Source organism: Tachypleus tridentatus, chromosome 12, assembly GCF_004210375.1.
Source record: "Tachypleus tridentatus isolate NWPU-2018 chromosome 12, ASM421037v1, whole genome shotgun sequence".
Lineage (NCBI taxonomy): Eukaryota > Metazoa > Arthropoda > Merostomata > Xiphosura > Limulidae > Tachypleus > Tachypleus tridentatus.
Window position 1 is genome coordinate 39,698,927 of NC_134836.1, and position 12,732 is coordinate 39,711,658.

The 12,732-nt window shown below is 33.5% G+C and overlaps 1 protein-coding gene across 2 annotated transcripts in view; it reads left to right on the forward strand.

Moving 5' to 3' along the window:
- LOC143233080 (protein turtle-like) overlaps nucleotides 1–12,732 on the forward strand; it is a 261,770-nt gene that overhangs the window by 203,616 nt on the left and 45,422 nt on the right. The window lies entirely within an intron of this gene.

Genomic DNA, 12,732 nt, shown 5'->3' on the forward strand with positions numbered 1-12,732 from the left:
GCTGTTTGTTAGTCTCCCGAAATGAAGTTCTAGCAAGAAATTAAGGTTTTATAAATAACATACAGTTTTTGATATCTTGGGAAAGTTATTAGAACAGTTTTTAAGAAATTACAATAATAATTATCTAATTTCCTTTTTACTTCGTTCCCAACCACAAGGACAAAGGAAACTGTGCTGTTTTGAAGTGATTAGCTTTCGACTTTTTTGTTGTCTGAGAAACAATAAGTATTTTGTTGTATTGTAATTCTACAGAGTAAAATTATTACTACTGCAAGCTTTCTCTAACTTTAATTATGAGTATGGGTAGACTTAAGGTGAAAGTTAGATTTTTGCCTGTACATATTGACTTTCGGAAAATACTCTCACAGTAACATCGTTGATGACATGTCGTGATATCCATGGCTGTACATGACAATACTTACCGCTATACATCTATTAACGGTATCATCGACTTATAACTTGTCACTTCGCTTCTTCTTTGTGGGTATTTGGGTATGTTGAATTTTAGATACCCAGGAGGGTCAGGTGCACAAGACCTCTTCCTCCAAATAACTTGTTACTTGAAGTGGTTTCGATTGGTTTTGAATTTTGCGCAAAGCTACACGAGGGATATTTGCGCTGGCCGTCCCTAATTTTGCAGTGTAAGATTAGAGGGAAGGCAGCTAGTCATCATCACCCACTGCTAACTCTTGTCCTACTCATTTACCAACGAATAGTGGGATTGACTGTCACATTATAATGCCCCCACGGCTGAAAGGGTGAGCATTTTTGGTGTGACAGGGATTTGAACCCATGACCCTTAGATTACGAGTCGAGTGCCTTAACCACCTGGCCATGCCGGGCCTGATTGAAGTGTGTAGTTTAAATAGTGTTAACCTCATTCATAATAAAATCATACAAAATACACTATTTAATTTTCTTTAAAGTTAACTAATATCCATTGGAACAATACAAAAACATCTCTCTTATGGAATGCACCATAAAACAATAAACTTATATAAAGTTTCCTGAAATTCGAAATGTATTTGGATGATTTCAGTGTATTGAGTAAATACGCAACCAAGAAGTTCCAATTTATGATTTAATCTAAATATTTAAATACGACTTGAAATTTTAATACATTGCTAATAGTTCATATTGCTATAAGTTGTAATAATGAATTCAAAAGTAAAATGCTAACTGGAAAACAAATTTGAATATACGATTTAACACACATAACGTTCCTAATTATCCCAGAAAATTAAACGTGCAGTTTTCTAAATATGCACGTTTGTAACATACGAGAATAAATTTCTATAGGTAAGCTGCATAAAGCTGATTTCGCGTTTAATTGCGTTAGATTAGTTAAAAACACCCAGTCATGATAAATTGCTAAAACTAAGTTTCGTAAATTTACTGCCTGAAGTGATTACATGAACATAAGTAAACTCAGAATCCTTAATCTTAAAAGGTTTCAAGTTTGTTTGTTTTTCTTTTGGGGGTGGGGAAGGGAATCGCTAACTATTCTTAACCATGCTTTAATTTCTTACACAATAATTTAAAATCATTTTATCAGTTCATTTTAACATGTTTATATTGACCTTTATTGTAACTGTAAAAGTAAGAAACTGAGGCTTTTGGGAGTAGTTTAAAATATCGATTAAAAACAATGTTTTGTAAATTAACGTTATGAGTTGAAATGTTTAATATGTATAGTGCATTCATTTCTTTTTTATTACTATTAATATTCATCATCATCGTTATTATGTATATTTATCGAGGATTACTTTGTACCGTTATCTTAGTATATGAATTTAGGACTAATCTAAATCTTCTAAGCTGACTAAACTTCTGATATATTACTGGGATTAAGGCCGAAAATACCACTAACAGGAAGGGTATCTATCTGATAAATCAATGAACTCCAAATAGTATAAGTAAGATGCTATAGCCAAGCGTGTTAAGGCGTGCGACTCGTAATCTGAGGGTCGCGGGTTCGCATCCCCATCGCGCCAAACATGCTCGCCCTTTCAGCCGTGGGGGCGTTATAATGTGACGGTCAATCCCACTATTCGTTGGTAAAAGAGTAGCTCAAGAGTTGGCTGGGGGTGGTGATGACTAGTTGCCTTCCCTCTAGTCTTACACTGCTAAATTAGAGACGGCTAGCACAGATAGCCCTCGAGTAGTTTTGTGCGAAATTAAAACAAACAAACAAACAAGATGCTATAGCAAGATACCTATATTTATTTTGAGCTAATGCTTAGTTCTGATATATGGGTAGGTTAGTTTTATCAGTAGATAATAATAAAGTTTTTTTATGGTGTTTCCAATTTTACCGAAACGATTGCCTCTTAAATTTTTGAGATAAATTCTATAATTTATTTCTCATCACTTAAGTAAGGAAGCACATTATAAATATAATAGTACTGCTGTTTTATGTTTGTGTAATTACTTTGTAGGATCTAAACGGATCTTCATCAAAAATTGGTTCGAATGTTCATTAGGACCATGAGGGGCTACATACAAATTTTAAGTTTTGCATTTTCGTTTGTCGCTTCACGGGCATTTTTCACCCCTGTTGATGGATTTATTGATTGGGATTCAACACATAGCTACACAATGGACTATTTGTGCTCTGCCCACTACGGGTATCGAAACCCAGTTTTTAGCGATGGGAGCATCTTGTTGATGAATTTTCATGAAATTTAACATGGAAATTTGTTAGATCCATTTAAAGATAAATGCAAAGTTGCGGTTTCACATTTTGTGTTTTTTAGCTTTTATGGACATTTTTTTACAAAGGAAGCATCTTTTCATGTTCTAATATCGCCATTTATTAATCATTAATTTACGAAACCTCTGTCCAAAGATGGAGCACTCCAGCTAGTATGATAATAAGTTTGTAAACAAATAATCATAAAGAAATAATTTAGTTTGAGGAGAAGACATTACACGTTTCGGCAAAACATTGGTCTGTCTTCTTCACTTCATTATCCGTATGAATCGTTCTGTGCAAACATGTTATTTTGCCTGTCAAATATACAATGTATTACCAAATATGCTGGAATAGCCTACAACATCATAAAAACGGAGTCGTTTTCACCGAATTCACTTATGTTTTACAGCGTACGTTGTTTAATTAAGTCTATAAAAGCTAACAGTTACTCTATTTGAAGTTAAAATATCACAAGAAAATAGAGCTAATGTGTCTCCACAAGAATAACGTTTATTGAATAAAATATGTGCGGTGTTACGGGTAACACAGGTTAAACTCAGTTAGGCCTGATATGAGTAAAAACCTAACGGTATTTTCTACAAATATTGGTCTGGTTATCCATGATTAATCATCCACGGTCCATACTTTGGAAAAATATTATAAAATAAAAGTCCAGAGTGCATCACCCATGACTACTTTAAAATAAATGGCTGTTTCTATTTCTCCACGTGTATACCAACATCTCATGACAAATGGTATTATTCGTTAACGTCATAGATGATCTAATTTATAATATAATGTAGCTCCAGCAGTAAATCGTGACTTTATTTTTTATATTGTGTGTCTTCATAATACTTTAACATATTGTAAAAAAAGTAATTCAGAACAGGACGAAACCCTCACTATTCAGGTTACAGCACACGTTTCCCGTTATTCATTGTACATTTATCTCTTCTTACCACTAAGAATCGAACTTCCTACTTTTCTTTCTCTGCTATATAATAGTTTATGTAATATACGAATAATACTAAAGTTAATGATAAGCGAATTTTGAGTGGTGTTGAAAAAAACAACGAACTGACACACAACTTGACGTCTGTTGTATTTTGTAAGCCTAACCAGTCGTTCGTATCTCCTTCGGTCACCAACTATTGACTGTAACGGATTTTTGTAGCAGCAGAGATATTTGATTTCGATTGTAGTTTCTTTACTTGTTGAATGGCTGAACAACAATGATAAGTACGCTAGCGAGCACATGTTACTGTAATGTCTGTTTATAACTTGGAGAAGTAATGTACTCATTTATTGCAGTCTAATAATTCTATATCGCTATATCTGTGAAGTTTTACGATATGACTTTAGCTTTTTGGCGTATAGCTATTTTACTTATCAGTATGCAAATAGACATAATACGGATTGTAAAATGCTATTCCTACCTATTATAGTAGTTGTAAAGTGTCACTTCCAGAAAATGTGGAAAGGTAAAAGTTATTGTAATAATTACATAAAAACATCATTACGCAATGATACTGCTATTTAACCAACAATACTTACTATTAGTTGCAGCTAGAAGGCCCAGTCTTTATTGTACATATTTCTTGTTTTTAACACAAAATGTTGTTATATGTACGTTGTTTCAAATTGTATTTTAATTAGCTCAGTGTATAAATACAGAGAATTTCAAGAATGTGTATCACTGATTCTAGACGTGTTTTTCTTATCAATGATTAAAAGACGAGCTGTTTAAGATGAAAATTATGTATCAAGTCCAATTTGATATTTAGTTTACCAGTTGCCACAGATTTATATCAGTTTCGAAGAATTACGCCTTTAATCAGTCGCCCTGCGAAAGGGTAAATTGATGGAATAGAGTTAGGCTTCACAAAATGGTGAGCTTAACTGCCGCCCTTCCAATGATGACAAGCCCCTCATATAAAACAATACCCTCATTCAAAGAGTACTTAGCTATGAAATAAACTTAAATACAACTCAAAGTTCTCTCTAACCCATTCACCTTTTTTATTTTCATCACTGGGCACAAGACAGGTAAGCATTGTGGCGTCTGTCCCTCCTCCAGTGGCATAGCGGTATGTCAGCGAATTCACACCGCTATAAACCGGGTTTCGATACCTATGGTGGGAAAAGCACAAATAGCCTACTGTGTAGCTTTGTGCTTGATTCCAAATAAATCCTCTACCCCCACAATAAATTCCCGGCTCTCATGGATTTTCTTATTCCATTTGTTGCATTGGATTAACAGATCCCAGCTATGACTTTGGATTTACAAATTCCAGCCGCTAGATGTCTCTGCTTATTGACTTTGCCGTCTTATTTCTTCTCAGTGTCGTCATCATTCCAGGCCTCACAGACTCCTGGACACCAGATCTCTCTTCCAGCCAACTAGCAAATACGAATTTTATCCGAAATTACTTTTAAACACAAGATCATAAGAAAATTTTCTATTTTAGAAAGCGGGGCGAAAAGGTATATTAACACCCACGAACGCTCCAGTTTAGGAAAGTGTACCTTCCTTAAAAAAAAATTAAATACCTGTCATGTTATTTCTTGTTTGTTTATTTTTCTTTTAGTGGCGGAGTGTTAAAGAAGGCGCAAACGTTTAAAGAATAAACGTATCAGAACATATTTATTTAAAATAACATTGTTCATGAACATATATTTTAGAAAAAAGTGCCCGAACACTATTTATTTAATTCAATAAGAACTATGCAAGATGTATTTGAACAATACAAAAAGACGGATGAAGACCGCTTTAACCTCCAGGATTACATTATTGTGATGCATAGTAGTTCAGAATTAATATGATTTGTAATTTTAGTGAAAAAAAGGTAGTGAGAGAATATTTTATTCTGAATGATTTGCAAATATATATTTTAATTGTCTTTATATGTTTTCAGTTACATAAACATAAAGTGTGTCCTTCGCTATTACAGCGGTAGCTCTTTGGATTTACAACGCTAAAATCAGGGGTTTGATTCCCTCTGTAGACTCAGCAGATAGCTAAATATGGCTTTGCTATAAGAAAACACACACACACAGATATAGTGCAATGAAAATTAAACGAAAAACGATATTGTAAAGAACAAACCGACAATATATTAAGTGGTACAATTTGTTATAATACTGTACTGAAGTATATACATATAACATTTAGTTGAATACCTTTTATTTTTAAAACCTTAAAACATCTGACAGCATAAATAACTTTTTTTCATTTTTCTCTAACCATCGCTTGATTTGAAGAGAAAGTGTCTCAATTAATATTTGTTTTTTATAAGATTTATTTACGTGATCTTTTATTGTCAATCAAAAACCATCTATTGGGGCTAAATCTTGGAAACTGCGCTTCCAAGTCTAATATTGATTTTGGACTCTCAGTGTACCAGACATTAACGATTTGGATCCAATAACATTTGGCGTTTTTGTCCTGTAACAGATATTCACCATATGATAACTGTTTTCTTACTGTAAGAGACGTTCTAGAATCAAGTACATTAACACAGAGCACAATATTCATTGAACCACTTACAACGTGAAAGCGACCAATACCCTTGACAGACATGAAGCCACATATTTATTACACACATGAATGCTTCATTGTTTCTATTGTGTGAAATGATTTAGGTTCTTCTCCATAATGACGCCTCACATAATTACTACAGTTGTATGGTTAGACGCACAAAAGGTAGGTTCATCACTATGATCACTCGATTCTGTTTACCAACAATCGAATTTTTATAGTCTCGGCTAATAACAGTTTTGTTAAATGCACAATTTTAACGATAAAAGGTTTTCATCTCAGTTCATATCCAATATGCTCGTTTTCTCGTAAGCTACGAAACACTGTTGTCGTTAAGACACTGAAAAGACCAATTATCAGTTTATAGATGATATTATAAACATTATTTTGTTCTAGCAATAATCTTTCGAGATCGTCCAGATATGGGGTGATTTCCACAGAATTATTTATTTTGTTTCTTGCAATGGTCAGAAATACTGTACAATGATAATCTTACAGTCATGCAAGATATTTCTTGTGGACTATTAAAGCTATCTTCACGTAATGCAATAATATTACCTCTTATAACAACATTGAATAAGCCATTGTTTTACAATGAGCTATATTAAGAAATGAAAAACAAACTCCTTGGCTGCTAAAACAGGTAACCAAACATGAAATACGTTCTGAACAAGACAGAATTTAGCATCTTCTTGCACGTAAAATCTAATTTTCCCATCTGCATAACAACAAAATCCAAATAGCATTGTTTACAATATTAAATTATAAAACTTAAAATAATTGAGTTATTAACTTACTAGATATGAAACATATTAACCGACAATAAAACAAATAAAATTCAATTATTATAAATAATTAAAACTAATAGTTGTATTATTTTGAATTTCGCACTGGTCTTCTTAATAAAGCAGCGTAAGACTAGAGGAAGTGCAGCTATTCATCACCATCAACCGCCAACTCTTGGGCTACTCTTTTACCAACAAACAGTGGGATTGACCGTCCCATGGTTGAAAGGGCGAGAACGTTTGGTGCGACGGGTATACGAACCTACTACCCTCAGATTAGGAGTTGAGCTCCTTAGCCACCTGGCTATGCTGGGCCTAAAAATTGTAAATATTAATATTAATATAGTATGGAAGAAAAGTAATCAAATATAATAATTCAAAACTTACACTTATAATTAACATAAAAAAAATTTGCTTAATATTGTTGTCAGCATAAATGTTACAAATTAGTGAAACAGTTGGTACAATTTCATACAGTTTTTATATTAAAAACACATTTATTTGTTACGTCTAGGTTGTCCCCAAGCGGCATAGCGGCCTGTCTGCGGACATCCAACGCTAACAACTTTCGATACCCGTGGTGGGCAGAACACAGACTATCAATTGTATAGCGTTATGTTTTATTGTTTATTTTTTGAATTTCGCGCAGTGCTACGCCAGGGTTATCTGCGCTAGCCGTTCATAATTTTGCAGTGTAAGACTAGATGGAAGGCAGCTAATTATCACCATCCACTGCCAACTCTTGGGCTACTCTTTTGCCAACGAATAGTGGGATTGACGTCACTTTATAATGCCCCCACGGCTGAAAGGGCGAGCATGTTTGGTGTGACGGGGATTCAAATACATGACCCTCAAATTGCGAGTAGAATGCTTTAACCACCTGACCACGCCAGGCCTGTTGTTTTTTAAGGTCAACATTACCCTACTTTAAGTTATTTGTTTTAGCGTAAAGGGACAGAAAATTCCTTAAAAGCAGCTTTCGTGTCTTGATTGTCTCAAAATGATGTCATAATAAGTACAAGTTTGGCTTCATTATTCTCCATAATTTAGCTCGAGATGCAGCGTATAACTAAAATAATTTATCATTGAAAATATCGCAAAATTTCCTTTCTTGCGTTATATTCTCACACAAATAATCCAGTGAAGATGGAAAGAAAAAGAAAGCTTTTTCTGTTGGGTACGAATTTTACAACCATTGTAAAAACTATGTATGTGAAAAAGTGGAAGGACTTTTCCAAAATACTATTCCGGTGCCTCACAGGAAGAAGCTTTGACAGTTTTCTTTCACTTAGGTAACATGATATTTTGATTGGTCCAGAAGGATATTTCCGGTTTTAGTAGACGAGTTTCAGGCCCAGGAAATATGTCATAATAAACACAGTTGGAAATCGCTTTAAATGACGCTCTAAAGTACATGGACAATTTTTGAGAGATATTCTCACTCGATAAACTTGGACTTAAATTATTATTGAGAGACTTATCACGCGTTAGATATGTAGCACGTGCCCTCACAAAAAGCTAAGGCCGGACATCACTGTCATGATATCCGCCCCTAAAGAAATTAATTATATATCTTAAAACCACTTTATATTTCACTCGCAGGCCACAGTAGATTTTGATTTTTCCAGCTGTCTTTGCTGTTCGCTTCAGAAATCCGTCGTTCTTATGTTTTTACTTTTTTACAAATGTGTATATATTTTCAGTAAATTCAAAATCATTCGAAACTAGTCCTATCATACAATTCTCTATAGCTGCAGACAAACCCATAATCTATCCGGAAGCACGATATATTTCTTTACTTTCACAATGCTACTATAAACCAATATTATAACATATCATCATAGTAAATAATATGGAAAGGTAAGGTGAAAAATTACATATAATTTGTTTGGACATTGAAAAGTGTTCCACTTAATCATGAACCAGTGTTTTTTAAAGTGCTAATTAAATAATATTGTAATAAACACTTTTACCTGCTGTTTAATTGTAATGTAAGCGCATTATTGATTATTGAGTAACGAAAAGTAGAATATACACATATAAGTAATTGGCTTGTAAAAAAAATGAAAAACTTTCTTTGCTACTATTTTATTATTCACAAATTCCTTCTCATAACTTCCTTCTAACATCTTTAGATGAACGCGAATCTCACCCGCCGAACCTAGCAAACCTGTGTATGAACAGTTCATGTAATAAGAACATTCCAATCTCATTAGTTTAACATTAATTACATTACCAAGGTTATAGCTTTCAGGATTAAGAATTTTGAAGATTTTACAATAAACAAAAAATAAAGAAAGTTGTATTACATTTCAAAATAGAACGATCTTTTTAAATTTCTTTATGACTAAAGTCTGTAGTAAAGCTCCATTAGACTTTTTTATTAAATACAGAAAAAAAAATGTCTACTTAGACTGGCATTATTAAGTGAGACGACAAAGGTTTGTAAGCAGGGTTGGTTAATAAGCTACTTTAATTACATTATGTTATTCACTGTATCTTATAACAACTCGTTGTCTCCATTGTGTTCCATTAATAAATACCGGTATTATGCTTGAAATGCTTATTTCTTCCAACTGTAAGAAATAGTTTCAAAAAAAAGAAAAGAAACTTGATTTAATTCGTGTTTTGCTTTATTAAAAATTATTGACTATGTTAGACTACACCTGATACTTAATGCAATTTCTACGAAGGAACTATCTGCGAGATACGTTTTTGTACAAAATACACGCCAAACGTATATGTGGCGTAGTCTCTTTTTTGTTTGTTTGTTTAAAGAAACAGCGCGTTTGTATATTAAGTATTTTCCTGACTGATACAGCTTTTGGTTATTATATTAGTTGTTTCTTTTGTAACTTCTAACCCCTTCACTAAGGAGTTTCTATTATTTCAAAAGTTCAAGGCCCGGCATGGCCAGGTGGTTAAAGCACTCGACTCATAATCTAAGAGTCACGGGTTCGAATCTCCGTCACACCAAACATGTTCAGCCGTGGGGCGTTATAATGTGAAGATCAATCTCACTATTCGTTGGTAAAAGAGTAGCCCAAGATTTTGCGGTGGGTGGTGATGACTAGCTGCCTTCTCTCTAGTCTTACACTGCTAAATTAGGGACGGCTAGCACAGATAGCCCTCGTGTAGCTTTGCGCAAAATTCAAACAAGCATATTTCAAAACTTAAAAACCATCTTTGGATTACAGCTTATAGATTCGACCTGGTATGGCCAGATGGTTAAAGCGTTCAACTCGTAATCTGAGGGTCACGGGTTCGAATCCCCGTCGCACCAAACATTCTCATCCTTTCAGTCGTGGGGACGTTATAATGTGACGGTAAATCTCACTATTCATGGGTAAAAGAGTAGTCCAAGAGTTAACGATAGGTGGTAATGACTAACTATCTTGCATTGCTAAATTAGGGATGGATGGCGCAGATAGTCCTCGCTTAGATTTGCGCAAATTTCAAAAAGAAACGTGTAGATTTTGGTTTTTAATGTTATTATTTCTCAAATAATTTCGCTAATGATTAGTCCTAAAGAAGGCGAATTATCAACTAGAAGTTACACTCAGTGTTTAGGTGGAGACGTAATTTTTGATAGAGAGTTTTATAATTTTGTTTGAACGTCGTACAACTTTTATGAATAGTTTCGCCCGTGAGTCTTACAAGTTGATTATTCTATGTAAAATACATCTAAGTGTTTTTTGTTATATTTTGGAGATGTTATGAGTACTTAATAGCCTTAATAATTAAACGTTTGGTATTTAGTTAACTGACTTTTTAATTACTACGTTTTCTTAAATTTAAATTCTGGTTTTATTTTGAGTTAACACATATCGCCTTATCCACTAGAGAAAAAAAACGTGTTAACCCTCCTGTTATTCACCATTATTATATTTTACACATCTTTTCTTCACTCTCCTATGCTTCACTATTATTCTGTACACGTTAAGTCAGCTTTAACAGCGACAAATGGTCTCGAGCTGGTACATTGCTTTAACTGATCGAGCGTTCTGTATCTACTATGGAATGTGGGTAGAATTTGTGCAATAACCAACTAAAGTCAAAATAACTTGTTGGAGCATTTGACACCATGACATTCAGAGGCTTAAACTTTTTTTACAATACAGCAGGTCCACTTCGTTATTGTGGTCCGTGATTGGAAAAAGAATAATTTTTCGGTGTATTTTCTTTGATATAATTCATTAACTGTATTTACATTTTAAATCTATTCGTAGATGCTTGAGCCTTATTAGAAAAGATATATTAGTTCCTCATTTAAAGTATATAATCCATTATATGCTGTTCTATTCGGTCATTGAAATAAAGGTATTATTATACAATCAACTGTCTGTTTTGTTTTCTTTTTATCTTCAGCGTTAAATGCTTTTAAATAAGTTATTTAAAGCAAATGCCATCATCACGTTTATTTTCGACAACAAACTGAGCGCCAGAACCTCCGGTTACAAAAGTAAGATATTCAAAATCTCCACATCTTGGAAAATTACCTTGAAATTTGAATAGCAAGTAACGATTAATGATTTAATACAACAATGTTGCTCCTATAATTTTAGGTAGTAAGATTATAGAATAGCTAACAGTAACCTTCTCATGGATAAAGAAAATAGGCGTATAACTCGAGTGTGATGAAATCTGAAAGTAAGCTTTCCTGTGGATTTCCTTCGGAAAATTAAACACATGAAAAGGGCAATAGTCTTGTCTTTTAATTATATTAGTTATTTTATAGCAATGCTTATAAGAATTTATGAAAAGTTTTGGAAAATAGTGATGATTTTATTAGAATATCTTTTTCCTTTTAGCAATAACATAGATCTACAGAGTGCCCCAAAATTATGTTTTCTATTTTAGAATTTAATAGTTAAATAATTACAGAAATACAACCATGAAGTTTTCAGCATACTATAGCCCAAATCAAACAGTTTCTGTTAACACGTAAGTAGACATTTACTTGTGCAATTTTAGTGACTTTTAGCACATCTAACCGATTTTCAATTTCAGTCCGCATTTGCTGCAACATGTTTACAGTTAAAGTTGAGATGACATCCATTGTCCTGATCTTTAGTTACGTGAAGTTTGCTATAGGTACACGATACACGATGTCCTTAACATACCTCCAAGGAAAGAAGACCAGAGGAGTAATTAATGACTGGCACACACGGAAGTCACAGAAATGGCCCACCATGCAGGCTGAACGACGTATTGAACTTTTCCTGGCACACTTGCCATTCTATGAAGTAACGTTATTCGCTGGGATGAAAAAACAAAACGCATGCTAATAAAAATTGTTTGCGTTCGGTTACACGACATTGAAAACCACATGCTTGTATTTCTTTGGCTATTTGATTATTAAATGCTAAAATAAGTAGTATAATTTTGAACCACACTCTATAATAAGAAAATAAAGTCATACTGAAGCTGTTGTGAAGTCCAACGTTGAGCTTATAAAATTATTATAGATTTATATCTTTTCTGTATGGTAGTTGAAATATTTTATAATGCTATAATTTGCCAATATAAAGTCTGCATTGAAAATGCTTAACGATAAAAAAGCAAATGTAAATTTTGTCACTATCACAAAATTTTTATTTACCTGTCCCCCACCGACCGGTTATTTACAAAATATTTCTCGTTTTTATTGATTAATGAAACACCATTTAATACAAGACTGCACAGTAACTACACGTTAAATGGTTCTTAGTCGT